Consider the following 16,680-nt stretch of genomic DNA (forward strand, 5'->3'; position numbering starts at 1 on the left):
ATGGTAACAAATGTGAACAAAACTGTGAGTGAGTTGAACTGACTTCTGGGGGAATGATTGAAGTGACTGTACTTTTCCTTTTGTACTTTTCCTTTTAAGTAACGTTTTTTAAATTTTCCCTTTTTCGTTTAAGGTGATGCTTATGCTTCTGAGGTATTTACATTAGACGAAAAGAAGTGTAAAACGCCATTGTTTTTAGAGTTTTGTTATGAAAGGAATATCATAAGCATGTATCATCCACGAGCAGCAATATTTTTTCCATTCTTTATAAGCCTCGAGCACCTCTCTTTCAATATAAATTAAAGCAAAAAATGTTTATAGGCATTGTTTTTTATTTCTATTTCGATCTGCACAGCCATGAAATGAAATTTGACCACTGGGAGGTTCCTAAAGGGGAGGTGTGCGGGGAAAGGGGATGGGTGGGGACACAACAGGGGCGAGGTAAACAAAGTGTGCTGTGGATAACTCTTAAAGGGTAATGTATTGCCAGCGAATGCCTGTTTCCACACAGGTCTGGGGCCTAATTACGAGTTAGTAGATGTGCCATTCGGCAGACGAGGACGCATAGCCCCAGAAACGAAGGGATGATTGTCGGTTTCCCATGCAGGAAGATCTGGATTTGTACCAATTATAGATTATTTGCTAAAGAGACTGGCAGTTAGAGCTTTGTCAACAGATTGAAACAAAATCGTTTGAACAAATTTTATAAGGAACTCTCTGAAAGATAGAGCTGATAAAGTCTTTTCACTTTCATCCGAAATAAAGACAACGGATTTGAAACGTAAACCGACATCCTCGAAGTCATTTAAAAATACTTTTAAAAAATTAATAGATTCTAAAATAGAACAGGACCCAGTTGTTCAAAGGGCGGATAACGCTATCCAATGAATACATCGCTATCCAGCGGATGTGTTAACAAAGAATACTGTACCATCCATCGGATGGAGATTTATGCAGTGGTTATCGTTATCGAACAATGAGGACCAGGTGGACGACTGTTTAGTTAGTGGAGTGATCTAAACAACGGGTAGTATTCACAGTTAACGATTTGGAGCACAACTCAGTAAGTGTCAACTCAACTCCGAAATATCTAAGATGTGGTGTTCCCCAGGGAACAATTTTGGGACCCCTTCTATTTTTAATATATGTTAATGACTTACCACATTGTCTGACATATTCGGAACCCAGAATGTACGCAGATGATACCAGCCTGACGCTTGCCAGTACTGACTTTGATCATATAAATTATTGCCTTAATTACGACCTGAGTAATGTGTACGAATGGCTGAGTGCTAACAAGCTTACCCTAAATATGACAAAAACTGAGTTTATGCTTATTGCATCAAGGCAGAAGTTATCACAATTTACGGAAAGTCCTTCTCTTACTATAAACGAATTAACAAATAGAGAAGCCTTGACTGTGCTCTGTTCTGTTATAAAGCACGCAGGAAGCGGCTAAAGCACGAAAGAAGTGTAGGGAGAAACACGAGACTACGTCTCGTGTTTCTCCCCACTTCTTGAGTGCTCTAGCCGCTTCCTAAGTGCTTTATAACAGAACAGAGCACAGTCAAGGCTTCTCTATTTGTTTTATAATAAAGAATCCGTTAAATTCCCCAAGAATTACTTTCAATTTTCAAAACAAACTTTATTTCCAAAACGAACAAAAGTGTCGTCAGCATGCTCTATACTCTCATAGAGCACGCTACAATAGGCCAATCAGAATCCCTGTTAGAATGGTTCAAATAGTTTGATTGGCTCTACAAGACAAAAGCTGTCAAAAGTGTCAAACCATCAAAGTTCAAAAACCATTAAAGTTCACAATCTGAGATAGTTTACAAACTAAAATAGTTCGGCAAGTCGAATTTAAAGCTTTTGCTTGAAGTTTTTAATACAGAATCCTCAAGTGAAATGTTCAGTGAACTTCAGCCGAATTATGGCTCATAAAAAACGCAAGGTTTTTCACATGACAAGGTAGAAAACAGACTGTTCAAGGCGAGTGTTTTTCAAATGAACGACAGCCGAATTCACGGGAACATGAAGATCGCTCGGAATGACAGCGTCGCAAAACTCGGCTGCAGTGACTGAAGTGACTTTCCACTCAACGTATCGGAAAGGATATCAGAGCGAGTTCTTATTTTTTCACTCGAAGGGCGGCCGATGTAGTTTCTGAGGCTTGCTTTACTGTGATGACCGGAGATCGCCATGATGAGCGAGCCGCGATGAACTTAGCATGATCATATTCGCTCAGACACCGTTGTGATTAGTATGAATTTTAACAATTATGCCAGTTTGGTTATATTTTTCATCATTTCTGTTTTGTCCTGTTTTGTTTTTGAACACTGACAAAAGCTGTCAAAAGTGTCAAACCATCAAAGTTCACATTCTACGATAGTTTACAAACTAAAATAGTTCGGCAAGTCGAATTTCACACTTTTGCCTGAAGTTTTTAAGTCTCTAATATAGAATCTCGAAGTGAAATGTTCAGTGAAATTCAACCGAATTATGGCTCATAAAAACACGCGAGTTTTTTCCACATGACAAGGTAGAAAACAAGCTGTTCAAGGCGAGTGTTTTTTTAATGAAAGACAACTGAATTCACGGGAACATGAAGATCGCTCGTGATGACAGCGCCGCAAAACTCGGCTGCAGTGACCGATGTGAATTGCCACTCAACGTATCGGAAAGGATATCAGAGCAAGCTCTTATTTTTTCACTCGAAGGGCGGCCGATGTAGTTTCTGAGGCTTGCTTTACTGTGATGACCGGAGATCGCCATGATGAGCGAGCCGCGATGAACTTAGCATGATCATATTCGCTCAGACACCGTTATGACTAGTATGAATTTTAACAATTATGCCAGTTTGGTTATATTTTTCATCATTTCTGTTTTGTCCTGTTTTGTTTTTGAACGCTGAACTTTATATACTATACGAGTGTTAGCTGTGTTTGATTTTTATTACCGTACGTAAGCTTGCAATCTAACTGAGCATGAAAATCTTTAAAACTCGGAATGTTTATGTTGTTTTTCCTTTGAGGATTTTCGTATCTGCTCACGTTTAAATAACGTAAATTACGGCGCATGGTATGTTTACAAACCTTTGTTTGATTCTTCTGTTGCTATTTGCTGGCTCGCTTCAGCGGTTCCGAAATTTCACTTTCCATTATCGGGAAAAAGCTAAAAAGAAGTCCCGGAAAAGCTCGAACATAGTACAATTGGCAGATGGCGTGACAGCTTTAGCTCAGTTCTATGCTCTATACTCTCATAGAGCACGCTCTTTCAACCAATGACAGCGCGCGTTATATCCGAACTTTATTATAAATCGCAATAGAGCAAGTAACCTCCGCTAAGTCCCTTGAGTTTATTTCGATCAAAATATCAACTGGGAGTGTCATATTGAAAACATCTCTAAGAAGATAGCTTGTGCCATTGGTGCAATTAAACGAATTCGGCACCTCACTCCATTTAATGTTCTAATTAAAGTTTATAATAGCCTTGTTCAACCACATTTTCATTATTGTAATGTAGTGTGGGGAAACTGTAACAAGGGCCTTTCTGAAAAACTGCAAAGGCTTCAAAATCGGGCAGCTCGCATCCTAATGTCTGCGAGCTATGATAGTAATTTAGATGATTTGTTCCGGGCACTAGGGTGGCGAAGACTCTACTATCAAAGATTGGAACAAAAATCTATCTTAATGTATAAAACTTTTCATGGTATGACACCAGATTATCTGAGATCAAGATTTGTATATCGTGACAATATAAGTGCTTATCGTTTAAGGAATACGGAAAACAAATTAGTTCTTCCACAATCTCGAACTGATTATCTTAAGAGAAGTTTTTTGTACAGCGGAGCTCAGTTGTGGAACGACTTACCCTTAGACCTAAGACAAGCGTCTTCACTGACCGATTTCAAATCTAAATTAAGTCGCCACAGTTTAAAGTAATATCTTAATTTTAAGTAAATTTTAGACACGGCCTCCATGAAAAGCAGATTTTTTATTTGTTTCTTTTATTTGAATTGTTATTATTAGATTTTATTATAGTTAGGAAGATAGATATACCTTTATAGATAATTAACAACTGATGGAAATACCGTGTATAAATAAAGTTATCTTATCTTATCTCTTATCTTAGTGTTTTTTTTTTTCCGTTGGGTTTTTAATTTCTAACAGCAAAAACATGTAAAGGAAACGAAACATCGCAAAATCTTAATGTTTCCTCAATAAAGCCATAATAGTGGGATTGGGAAGGACAGGAAATTGACTGCTGCTAAAGCAACGCTGCTATGCTCCCTCACTTCCCGTACAACCCCTCCCCTCCCCTCCCACCCCCCATCCACTCCTTATCCTACAAGAACCATGATCCCTCCGTTAATTGCCTGACCACACGGGCTGTAAGGGGAGGAAAACTTGAAAACTCCATCAGTAAGATTAATAAGAGCTTGGCGGAAGAAACAGAAAAGTATTTTTCCCCTCCCCTCCCTTCTAACCCCCCCTCCCCCTCCCCCTCCCATCTCATTTGTTTTTGTTGTCAAAGCCCATTTCCAGTCTTTCCCGGAAGTGGCTTCTGATGTTTGACACCAGCATATCCTCCTGGGAAGAGAAATAAAAGGAGGAAACAATTCTGAGAGCAAAAGGTAGTATTTCTCATATACCAATGTCATATGTATTGCGCTGAACTGATTTAAGAACCCTGATGGCTTTTCCTTCTTTTGAAAGTCGTTTTAATCCACGCACCCTATAATGGAATTACAATCAAGCCGTTTTCAGTAAGCTGTGTAACTTTTTCGAAACTTCGTTTTCAAAGATGAGATTTCTGTTGAAATATCTGCTCCATTCCAATAGAGGAAATGTACCACGCCATTATTATTACAGTTTTGTTACCGAAGCGACTCCATTGACATGCGATATTAAGGAAACAGGATGGAAGAAGTTTGCTTGGATGCTAAGGAATTGGTCGAGATAATGCTAAAATACCTGCGGTGAAAGACGAAAGAAGCCAGTTATACAGGTTAATAAAGAGAATAGTGTATTAAATTAGGATATGTAGGAAAGAGGTCTTTTAATAAATTCGGCGAATGGAAAATAAACTTCGGTGTCAAAGTGAATGTCAACCCATCTTGCTCCCACAGTCATGAAAAGAGTTTTAGAGACTAAACATTTATTTACCACCGGGGGATGGGAGATTCCCCTTCCTTTTTTTCTTTGATGAGGGGGGGGGGGTCACATGGTTTTAAGGAAGGGAGAATGATCAGTCGTCTCTAACAGAGTGTAAGGGAGTACTATAGAAGATTGACCACCAATTCACTGTCAATGAGGGGAATCATAAATTTTATCATGGCGTAACTAACCCCCCCCCCCCCCATAGGCGATAAATAATGAGCGACCGCTAACAACATGAAGCTAGTCTTTCTGAGCGTTTGACTCAGATTTTATTACTATTGAGTTTGCACCGATAAATTGCAAGTCATTGGAATAAGGTCAATAATTCTTCAGTATAGCTTTATAAAATATATATCTGGTAAATTTTATGCTTTTCCTTTGTAGCTTCAGCTGAATACATTTGAATACAACCATCTCGTAATTGAAAATTAGGTGCAGAGTTTCTTTGTTTAATACCCGCAAGATTATCCGACTCTCTCTTTATGTGTTAATTGCGTACAATATTCTGATCAGGTCCATCTATGTCAGTCCCTCTGGCCCAGTCTTTGGACGGTCGACGATGGAGACGTCAAAGGAACAGACTAAGAGGCTTGGTTTACAGTTTAGCTCTACTGATCAGATTCCAACAATTAGTCATGAGAAGGAGGAAAGTTTTGATTGGGATTAAGTCACAACTACGAGCGTGGAACGTTAGAGTTTCAAAAGGGGAGTGGGTGGGAGAGGCGGATTCCTGCCACTAAAAACTTTGAAAATATAAGAAGACGAACGCATCATTCGTAGTTTTGGCAGAAAAACGCTATCTGACGCTGATACGCCCAAATATACAAAAAAAAAAAAACACGAAGGATTCTGTTACTACTATAGAAGGGAAAAAATTATCTCTCTTTGACAGAGGAAAGGTGCAAAATAAAGAGATCACCAGGCGAAAACGGAAAGTCTTTAACAGCAATGTGAGATGCGGAAAATCTGCCATGCGTGTCTTGTTTCAATCTTAAGATGCGTGACCTGTAGCGAGAGGTGATATGAAAGCAATCACGCGATGTTGTTTGGAAGCAACTTTAACGGCAACTCGTCTGCAGCTGAAAGAGAAAAAAAGTTACTTATTGTTTAGGTGAATCTTGAAAGAGTCCTGTAATAAACTTTTTTGAAACGATGCTTTTGAGTTTGTGCTGCCCTACTGAACTGTTCGCTTGAGAGAAGGCTAAAGAGCTTGAGAACTTGCTCCTGGTAGGGGAGGATTGTTTATAGTGTTTGCTACATTCAGTGCATGTGCTTGACCTTGTTAATTACCGAATCGCTTTTAGTCGCTTATCTTGTTCTCTAGCGCGTAAACCCCGCAAATTCGCTTAGTTATTACATTGTTTCACTGTTTTAAATAGTTTCATTATAATTTGTTTTTAGCCCGCTTTTGAATTTGCTTTTCCGTGGTTAGGAATCAGGGACATTCGCTCTTTTGTTTACTTGCATTTCTCAGTTTATTTTCATCTGATGTTATTATAATTGGACACGCGCCTTTGTTCAAAAACGTGCTCGCTTCATTCGTTTTTGTTTGCACATTATTCGCACAGTTCGCCATAATTTCAATCAGTTCATTGCAAACCAACCTCTGTTCCTTTTATTACTCTTGTTGTTGGATTATATTTTACTTAGTTTTATTCTCACGTTTCGTTCGTTTGTGTCGCTCCGATTATAGTTTTTATTTCATATTTTGCCATCTAAGTTAGAACAATTAGTTCACCAATAAGTGCTTTTCCGTTCTATTTGATTTTCTAAGATTCTCTCTCTAACCTTGCTTACTTGTATGTAGAATTCTCTTGTTGTTCAGTTATAGTCGTCATACACGGTTTTACCGCAGCTTTTTTCATCGTTTTTAGTCGTTCATCTTACGATTTTTATTCGGAGATTGCTGATCCTTTTATTTTCATTCATTATTAGAGTGGGCTTTTCTTCTCAGTAAAGGGCTGTTGTGTTTAAATGATAAACAGAATAATACATGGTTGCTTTCAGATATGGAATTTCTCATCTCACTCGTTCGCGTCACTATCTACGCACGCCCCCCAGAATAAGAGAGATGGCAAGTTTTAAGCTCGGTAAAGAAATGGAGAAAGATGTTTTCGTCTTGTCACAAACATGGGACAAAGAGAAAATCTTTCTCTATTTCTTTACCGCGCTCAAAACTTTACCATCTCTCTTAATCTATTTACAAACATGACGTTATTGACATTGCTGATCTCAGCCGTGTGCAAGACGCGTGTCATATGAACTTTGCAATAGACTTCGCTCACCATAGAGTCTCTGTGGCTCAGAGGTAGAGCATCGGAGCGCGGCTTCCGCAGGTTTGAAATTTGATTCCGTGTGGGGACTCAGATTTTCCTCTTTGTCCCGCGCTCGTGAAAAGACGAAAAACATCTTTCTCTGTTGACAGGACACCTCGCTAAATAAGAAGTTCAGCTATTTTTCAAAAGTGTTAACTTTATATATATCCTTTATTGCTTTAATAAACAATGGGTGGATACAAACGAATTAAAACTCAAAAATATAAAAATCGAGAGTAGAGTTGCGTGGCTTTTCATTTTCCAGGAAAAAACAATCTAGATTGCAAAATTCAAGTGAAAAGCAAGCCAACTGTCATTAACGCCTTGAATAACTGGAAGTCAAGATACTTTTTTATCGTCACACAACAAATTAGCAAACGTAAATATTATTCTTCTTGATGCCTCTCCCGGTGTCCTCGATTTCTTTTCCCGATGTCTCCGTTGGTTAATAAAGCGGTAGAAAATCGGGTATCAACACAGACCGCACAATTAAATTTCTGCGCAATTCCAATCCTGAGGGGTTGCTCTTCAAAATCGTGCGGGGGTTTTTTGATATTGCTATTTGTTGCTTTGCAATTTTTCTGTCTATTTTGCTTATCAAAATTTTACCAATTTCGAAAAACGGAATTCCCTCACACAGTTTTTTTTATAGATTGTTATCTTGGGAGTCTTCTGACCAAATTTCAAGGCAATTCGTAAATTTCATACCCTATTAATTTCTTTAAAGAAGGCACGTTTGCGGGAAAACGAGGTGGGCTTTTGCATCCAAAGTTTTGGAGGGGTAACCACATATGGATAAATGTCAGTATCTGAGCAAATACTTACCTACCCTTCCCCTAAGAGAACGTTAACCATAACTTGTCATCAGTTGACTTTTGTTGGGTCGTTGGAGGGGTAGGTGCTCAGTCGTTCACATAATTTCCTGATTATACCCAAGCAATAATAATTTAAGCAGCAGAAATAGAACCAGTGCTTGTCAAATAATACTGTTCTCGATTATACTTGAAAAAAAAAAGAAAGAATAACTGACTGATGAAATTATACGTAGCTCTCGTTCACCTTCGACCCTAGTGGCACAACACAATGTCAGTCGTGTTTGCCTAGTTTTAACTACGGTTCTTACAATAAGTGATAGTGAAAAAGGTTTTACTACTGGCTGGAGGTACAGCAGGCATATTTTGTCGACTTTGCCCATATTACTTTTCCGCATTCTAAACGAGTCGTACACTCCTTGGAATTACTATTTTCGTGAATAAATTTACATTTTCTCTTTTTTTATTTAGTCTTGTACCTCTAGCTGGTAGGAATTAGAAATCAGTTAAAGAAAATAATTTTGCCCTGCAATCATCATTTAGTAGAAAACAAGGTGGTTATTACTCCTTGGAAAGCATAAATGTAAGTCTTCTGTGTCCTCTACTTCATTCTATTTGTACAAACAAACACACCCTGCACAACTATTTTCCCAGCTTTGGTCCTATTTTTTTTTTTTTAATTTTTCACTTATTTACTTTCTCGCCTCAGGGCAGGCTAAGGTCACAGAAAACTGGCTTCTACAGGCTCATGGAATAACATATCCTCAAACATTACAATCACGTGTTTGTTACCTAAGCATTTTTTTCTTCGTTGCTGATCAGCTGCATACCTGTCAGTGTCCTGATTGAAATCATTCTCCCTTTTTCCAGTGATAACAAAAGGAACTTAATCATATGTGATCCTTGGTGGAGATTTTGCAGTCAGAGGAACATGAAAAAATACTTTTTTCCCTTTTATTTCCACATTCTTTGTGACAAATCAGTGGGGCATTAAAGAGACATTCATTCATTCCGTCATTCATTTATCAATTTTGTCTGTTAGTCAATCAGTCAGTTAGTCAATAATATAAGTCTGTGCGAGAGGCATGTGCTGTAGGTATTGACTTTTGGGTCATATCTGAAAAAGGGTATTGACAACCACATACAAACCCCTCCTTTTTCAGGTTAGCCACCACATTTTAGCTATTGAAGTTCTGCAGTGGTTTTATTTTTTATTCCTATCTATCTTTTCCAATTTTTGCAAAAAAACAAAAGAAAAAAAAGCAAGATAAGTGAATTGCGCACCTGTGTTAGAAACTGTACGATACGTTAATCATTCTTAATTTAATTGACATTTGTAAGAGATTTCCTGTATCTATACATAACTAAACAGACATGTATGCAGCACGTGTTTTATCGCGCCAGATATGGCACTGTTCCAAAGCGTTGTCGTAAAATCGTTAAATCAAGTGAATAAACAGTGACTTAATAAGGAAGCGTGGTACAGCTTTTTCACGTTTTTGACACACCTGTCATTCAAAAATCAAAATAAAGAGTAGATTTAATTTGCGATTTTTATGGAATGTTTTTGGATCCCTTGGTCTCCCCATGACCACTACACCCCTGCATCCCTCCATTTAACATTCCCCCTCGTAACCAGAGTTCATCTAAGGCGCCCCTCTGACTTTAGACTTACCTTTGCCAACACCGTAACAGTAATACATAACTAAGCTAGTTGTTGTTTCCACTTCGTGTTCGTGCAATAGCTTCTCGGCTGATTTTAGGGACTTTAAGATGCAGGCCCTACTACGGCGACCGGAAGTCTACACTTAAAACCCATCGGACTGCGCATGTCTTAGGCGGGAATTCACGCCGTACTCTTGCCATCTGCTACGGCAAAATCGCTTCGTCCCCGTAATGGTGAGTACGTCAGAATTTGCCATAATATTTTTTCTAAAGGCTCAATTATTTTAAATTTTTTCCTTGTGATTAAATTCCTTACGTTTCTTTACGACTTGATAAATCATAGCTGAACGAAATTTGGTCGAAATTAATCTGTAGAAAAAAATGTAAAAATCAGGGACATTTTTCAGTTTATTTTTCCGGCACTGAGTTGGTGGGTACTGATAACAAGTTATTAGAAAGTTCATTTATTTCCGTTAATTTTGATCTTTACAACAAGCTAATTTAGTGGACAACAGCGCACGACGTGTTGCTGTGCATAGAAATTTTGGTAGAAGAGTTTTACAAGTTCAAGAAAGGAAGCAATGAAAGGGGAAGAATTTGGACGCAAATTTCCGAAAACCTCAACAGTGTAACTGCAGTCAAACTATAATTAAATCAAAGGGTGGTGAGAGAGAGATTTGACTTGCTACTCGGAAGATTTCGATAGCAAGGTAGAGAGGAAGCAAAAGCAAGTGGTGCATCTCCCGAACCAACAAAGTTCGGCGTACTGTTAGAGTAAACTTCTGAGAGAGAAACTAACAGAATTAACGAGAGAATCTTGTAGCAGCAAGAGCGTAGAAACAGATCGCAGAAAAACCGAGGAGATGCGTTTCCGAGCCTTGGAAAGACTTGGTGAAACTAAAAGAAGGCCAATGAAGACTGTGAAAGAAAAGAGAAAAGGCAGCAAAGAAGCGGCTGATGTTACCGAATTTCCACGGGAAAAGTCAGCAAAGGAGCTTAAGATCCGTGAAGAGGAGCTCGCCTTGTACGCAAGAGAAGTTGAAAACGAAAAAGAGAAGCAAGCGCAAATGTTTAAAACCCAGGAGGCTATGATTGCAAACATGGCTTAACGACAAGATCAGATGCAAACACTTCAAATGGCTTTTTTGCAGAAACAGCAACAACAAACACAGGCCATGATGGTGTTGTTAGAAAGACTTGCTAAAAAGTAATAACTAACTAGTTCCCCGACAGAGATGACATTGCATTGATTTACTATTCCGTGTAAATTTATTGCAGCTTCAAGTTAACGATTTTGTTTGTTAAATGTCATTTTGCATTTTCTGTTTTTTAAAGTAGGAATAAATTCTGTTGGGTTCTGCAAATATGATTTCCACTTATTTTGCTAGAAATTTGTTCAATGGTTTACACCATTCAAGATATATCTTAAATGAATAAATTATTTAAGTGCTCACAATTATACTTTCTTTGTATTCAGTTTAAAAAAAGGCATAGTATTATGCTAAGTAAGAAAAAAGGTTCGGGAGGGTTTACACCGAAAGAACTTAGAAATGTTATTTTCATACAGGCAAGTGAGGCTGTTCCTTAAAAGTGCGCAAACGATATTGTTAGATGTTTTTTTTTAACACTCGTTCTTTTGACTATTTCTTTATTCTCTCCTTTTTCTACACAAGTTACTATAACGGGAACTAGCTCAGATCTCTCAAGGAGAGTGTGGGTCACCACTTAAAAAGGCGACGCTTACTGAGCTATCAATCTCTAACCTTCGTCATCCTTTTACACTTAATTAGCGAATCACGTTAAGCTATGCAGAACGGAGTTCACATACTAAGTAGGTACCTTCGAGATGTTTACGCTTTACAAAATCATTTTCTACCTTAAATTTCTGACTCTTGCGGTCAAGTTTGGTCATAACTAAAACAAGATTGGTAATATAAAAATTAAAATGAACTCACTGACAGAATTAGAATCATAATTGAAAAGATATCTTAAGAGAAAATAGTCCTCGAAGACTGTTACATAACAGCAGAATAAACAGGAAATTCGGAGAAGAAAGGGCGTGCCCAGGGTACCGCCCCTAAAATAGCTGCGTGCTGTTCGTATAAGTTACCTGATTATAAATTCAGTGCGGAGGATGAAAAGTACTACTTGTTTGCACCCTAAGTCAACTCCAAGAAAAGAGCTGTGGAACGTGCTAAATTAAAATTTAAGAACTATTTTCCTGATCGGGATTCGACAACTAGAATATCAGTGGTAAAAGTATAAGGAGGGTTATTTCCAGGAAATTCCTGTGCGGGATCAATTTTTTATAAGTTAAAGTCATTCTTCTTCGTAATTATACACATTGTAACGCCACAAATCACAGTAAACATGGCGTTAAAACTGCTTTTAATAAACACAACACTACTATATTAACACATGGTCTACCGATGAGTCACGTGACCCCAAAGGTAAGGTCACTCAGGGGGGACCCCTGGGGAATAGCTTGCGCTACACTACTCCCCTCTTTATGAGCACTGTCCCAGTGCTGGTCCACTTTGCAAGTCACTTCTGGATGAACTTAAACAACTTATACTTGACACAACAACTAATTCTTAACGACTGTTCATGTCCATAATTCTCAGGAAACAATGACGTTACAATGTGCAAACTTATCTAGTTGCCTAGAATGTTCCATAATGTTCATCAGTCCTCGAACGTTTCACGTTAACATCACTGGAGCAATTGGTTAACCAGACACCCAAGCCCCGTACCGACTCGGAGGCTTCCGCTGCCTTGAAGGTCTCCCATGAGCGTTTGAATCTGTTTCAGGTACAACTTGTTTAGTTGACTCTTCCATTTTATGGCTCAAAGCCTCTGGGATTAGATTATCTGCACTAGAAGTTGGCTATTCCACATGAGGTTCACGTTCCCTCACATCATCAGGCTGGTCACTGCTATCAACAACAATGCAATCAGCATTCTGAGGTCTCGGGGTGACATCATCCTCTTCTCCTCCCACTGTCGACTCGACTAGATCAACTCCCTCTCTCTCAAATGGGGTTGACTGTCCTTCTTCGACAAAAACCGGAGAATCAACATCTGGTGCCTCTCTCCCCTCCTCTCCTTCTTTCGATAACTGTACCAGCCTTTTTGGAATCCACTTCTCTAGTAGGGGTTCCAGGTATGGCTTCAATCGGTCGGAGTGAACCACCTTTGGTTTGGCGTTCTTGCTCTTCTGGATGCGGTAAACTACATCTGAAAGCACAGATATGACCAGATAAGGTCCCTGCCACGGGCAGTCCAGTTTTGCATTTCGCCTCTTCTTTCTCCGAACAAGGTGCAACAAAAGCGAATCTCCAACAGTGAATGACCTGCCAGCAAGCCGCTTATCGTAGTTCCGCTTCTGGCGTATGGCTGCCTTGTTCAAATGGCGTCTTGCCAAATCATGTGCACTGGCCAATCTCTTTTGAACTGCTTGGGCATAGTCCGTCTTGAGTGGCGGTGCATCAGGAGGTGTTTCAGTCATGACATCCAAAGGAACTTCCACTTCTTTACCCAGCATTAAGAGATTAGGTGAAAAACCTGTCGACTCGTGAACAGCACTTCGATATGCCATCATGCAAGCTGGAAGCTGAAGATCCCAGTCTTTTTGGTCTTCCTTAATCTTCCCACGCAGCATTTCGACGAGTGTCCTGTTGAAACGTTCAACTTGTCCGTCAGATTGGGGGTGCATTGGAGTAGTGCGAGTCTTCTCGATGTCTAACAACTTGCAAATTTCAGCAAACACCTTAGATTCAAAGTTTCTTCCTTGGTCGCTATGAAGTTCACGGGGTACGCCGAAGCGGCAAATGAACTCATTCACTAACTTCTCAGCAACAGTAGTGGCCTCTTGATTGGGTAATGGGTATCTCTCAGTCCATTTAGTGAAATAATCACTAACCACCAGTATAAACTTGTTCTTCCGTGGAGTTTCTGGCAAAGGCCCAAGAATGTCAATTGCGATCCGTTCCATAGGAGCGCCTACCACGTACTGTTTTAAGGGAGAACGACGTTTCTTTCCCCATGTTTTCTTTGATCCGCAGACGTGACACCTGGCGACCAATCTGTGAACTGCTGATGTAAGTCCTGGCCAATAATAACGAGACTGAAGAGCACTTAAGGTCTTCTTTACACCACGATGGCTTGCTGTTGTGTGACTATGATGAGCTTCAAAGGCAGTCTGTCGAAGGTCTTCTGGAAGAACAATCTGATCTGTTGTTTGATCTCCCATATCACTTTCCCATTTGCGACAAAGTACACCATTTCTGAAGACGAGCCGGTCCCACCGTGACCACAAGGCCTTTACTGCACGGCTCTGAGGGGAAACCACTTCCCATGAAGGTTTTCTTTCACCAGCTTTCTTCCATCCAATGATGACCTTGAGATCAGAATCTGCCACCTGCTGCTCCCTCAAGAAGGTAGACGTCCATGTTGGTTCTAACTTAACTGTGGCACAACGATCACCTACGGTTCCTTCACAGTTATCAGGTTGCTCATTGTCCTGGTTAGGGACCTTTACCTCGGTCTGGACACCCACATGAACAACTGACACTTGTTTCTGAGATTTCCAACCCCGACACCACTTACAACGGTCATCGCAGGGTCGGCGAGAAAGTGCATCAGCATTCTGGTGTCGTTGTCCTGCTCGATATTGGATTTCAAAGTCAAAAGTACTTAAGAATTCAATCCAATGCGCGAGCTGTCCTTCTGGATCCTTGGCATTAATAACAGAGCGCAAGGGGGCATGATCAGTTCGAATGGAGAATCTGGCACCTTGCAGGTAATGCCGGTGCTGCTTAACAAACTCAACAATTGCCAAAAGTTCACGACGAGTCACACAATAGTTCCTTTCTGACTTAGACAATGTTCGACTTGCAAATGCAATAGGTCTCTCCACCCTGTCCTGAAGCTGTGACAACACTGCACCGATTCCGTGGTCTGACGCGTCAGTATCTAGTACAAACTTTCCCTCCCTGGTCGGATAGGCCAGGACTCTAGCGGAGGTAAGTAACCCTTTCAGGCCGTCGAAAGCCTGTTGGCACTGTCCTGTCCAAAAAAATTCGGTCTTTGCTTCTGTTAGCTTGTACAGTGGTTGAGCTACAGTTGAGAAAGCGGGGATGAACCTGCGATAATAAGAGGCAAGTCCGAGGAAGCTTTTGACCTCCGTACTGCTTTCTGGAACGGGCCATGTACGAACTTGTTCCACCTTTCCAGGGTCGGCAGTGATGCCTTCTTCTGTGACCACATGTCCAAGATACGAAACCCTTTTCCGAAAGAGAAAACACTTTTTCGGCTTAAGCTTCAGTCCTGCATGGGCAAGTCTCTCAAACACCTGTTTCAGCTGCTCCAATTCTTCCTCAAATGTAGGCGCCATGACAATCACATCATCAAGGTAAATCAAGCAGATTTTCCAATGAATACCTTTCAAGACAAGTTCCATCAATCTGGCAAATGTACTTGGCGCATTGCAGAGCCCGAAAGGCATGACATTCCATTCATACAAGCCGCTAGAAGTTACAAATGCTGCTTTTTCCTTGGTGCTTGCATCCATGGCCACTTGCCAGTAACCAGACGCAAGATCCAGTGTGGAAAACCATCTTGAACCGCTTAAAGCAGAGAGTGAATCATCGACTCTTGCAAGGGGGAGGCATCTTTAACAGTTGCTACATTCAATTGACGATAGTTAACGCACAGCCTCTGGCTTCCGTCCTTTTTAGTCACCAAGACAACTGGAGATGACCAAGGGCTTGACGATTCTGTCACCCTCCCTTGATACAGGAGGTCTGCTACCTGCCGTTCTATTTCGTCCTGTTTCCATGGAGAGGTGCGTCGGGGTTGTTGCCTGATTGGAAGCACATTGCCTGTTTCAATTCGGTGCTTGACCATTTGTGTGGTACCCAGGTCCCCCTCTGTAAGGGAGAAGACATGTTGGTAATCATACAGCAACTCCTTCAGTCTTGCAGTTTCACTGTCAGTCAAATCAGTACAGTGTTCAAGAAGTTCCTGTAACGGCTCCGGTAGAGTCCTTTCAATCGTTTCTCCTGTTACATGCTGATTCATTACTCTAGCTTGGCCCACAACACTCCCATTCTCCTCATAAGTTTCCAGTGAAGTGACATCAATAACTGGCTCAGCTAGGGCAACCACAGTCTCAGCAGCCAAGTTGTAAACATTGTCAGAAACATTGAAAACACGCAAAGGAACCACTCGGTCCTCTTTAACATCCACCAGGGTCCTTGCAACATAAAGGCACTTTTGCTGCAAATGTGAGTTAAGGCAAAGCTCTAACAATCGCATGCCTAATTGAGATGACTTTGGATCTAAGGTCGCAGAACGCTTCTGAACAGTAACTGGAACGATGACTTCGGTGTAAGGTTCAATTAATGTTGAACGTCGTACCATGCCTCTGGAACCAAGGGGCTGGTTTTTGAAATCACAACAGTCAAACACTTCTCCATTAATCGACACTTGGTCTTTTACAATGTCAATACGCGAATCGACTTGTGACAAAAAGTCCATACCCAAAATGCCCTCATCCTCAGCCTCAGCCACAATCACATGCATTTCAAACTCTTTAGTACCCAGGCGCACAACAACATGCCCCAGTCCGTGTGTTTTTGCTTGCTGACCATCAGCAAGAGCAATGGCAGAATTGGCTGAACTCAAACTGAACTTGGCACTGGCAGGTAAAGAATTATAAATCTT

General features: G+C 40.4%; 1 pseudogene; it reads left to right on the top strand.

Annotated features, from left to right (window-relative positions):
• Nucleotides 1-11,165, top strand: LOC149043783 (uncharacterized; annotated as a pseudogene).
• Nucleotides 11,166-16,680: the final 5,515 nt, after the last annotated feature.

This window comes from Pocillopora damicornis, chromosome 6 (assembly GCF_964200805.1).
Source record: "Pocillopora damicornis chromosome 6, jaPocDami1.2, whole genome shotgun sequence".
Classification (NCBI taxonomy): Eukaryota; Metazoa; Cnidaria; class Anthozoa; order Scleractinia; family Pocilloporidae; genus Pocillopora; species Pocillopora damicornis.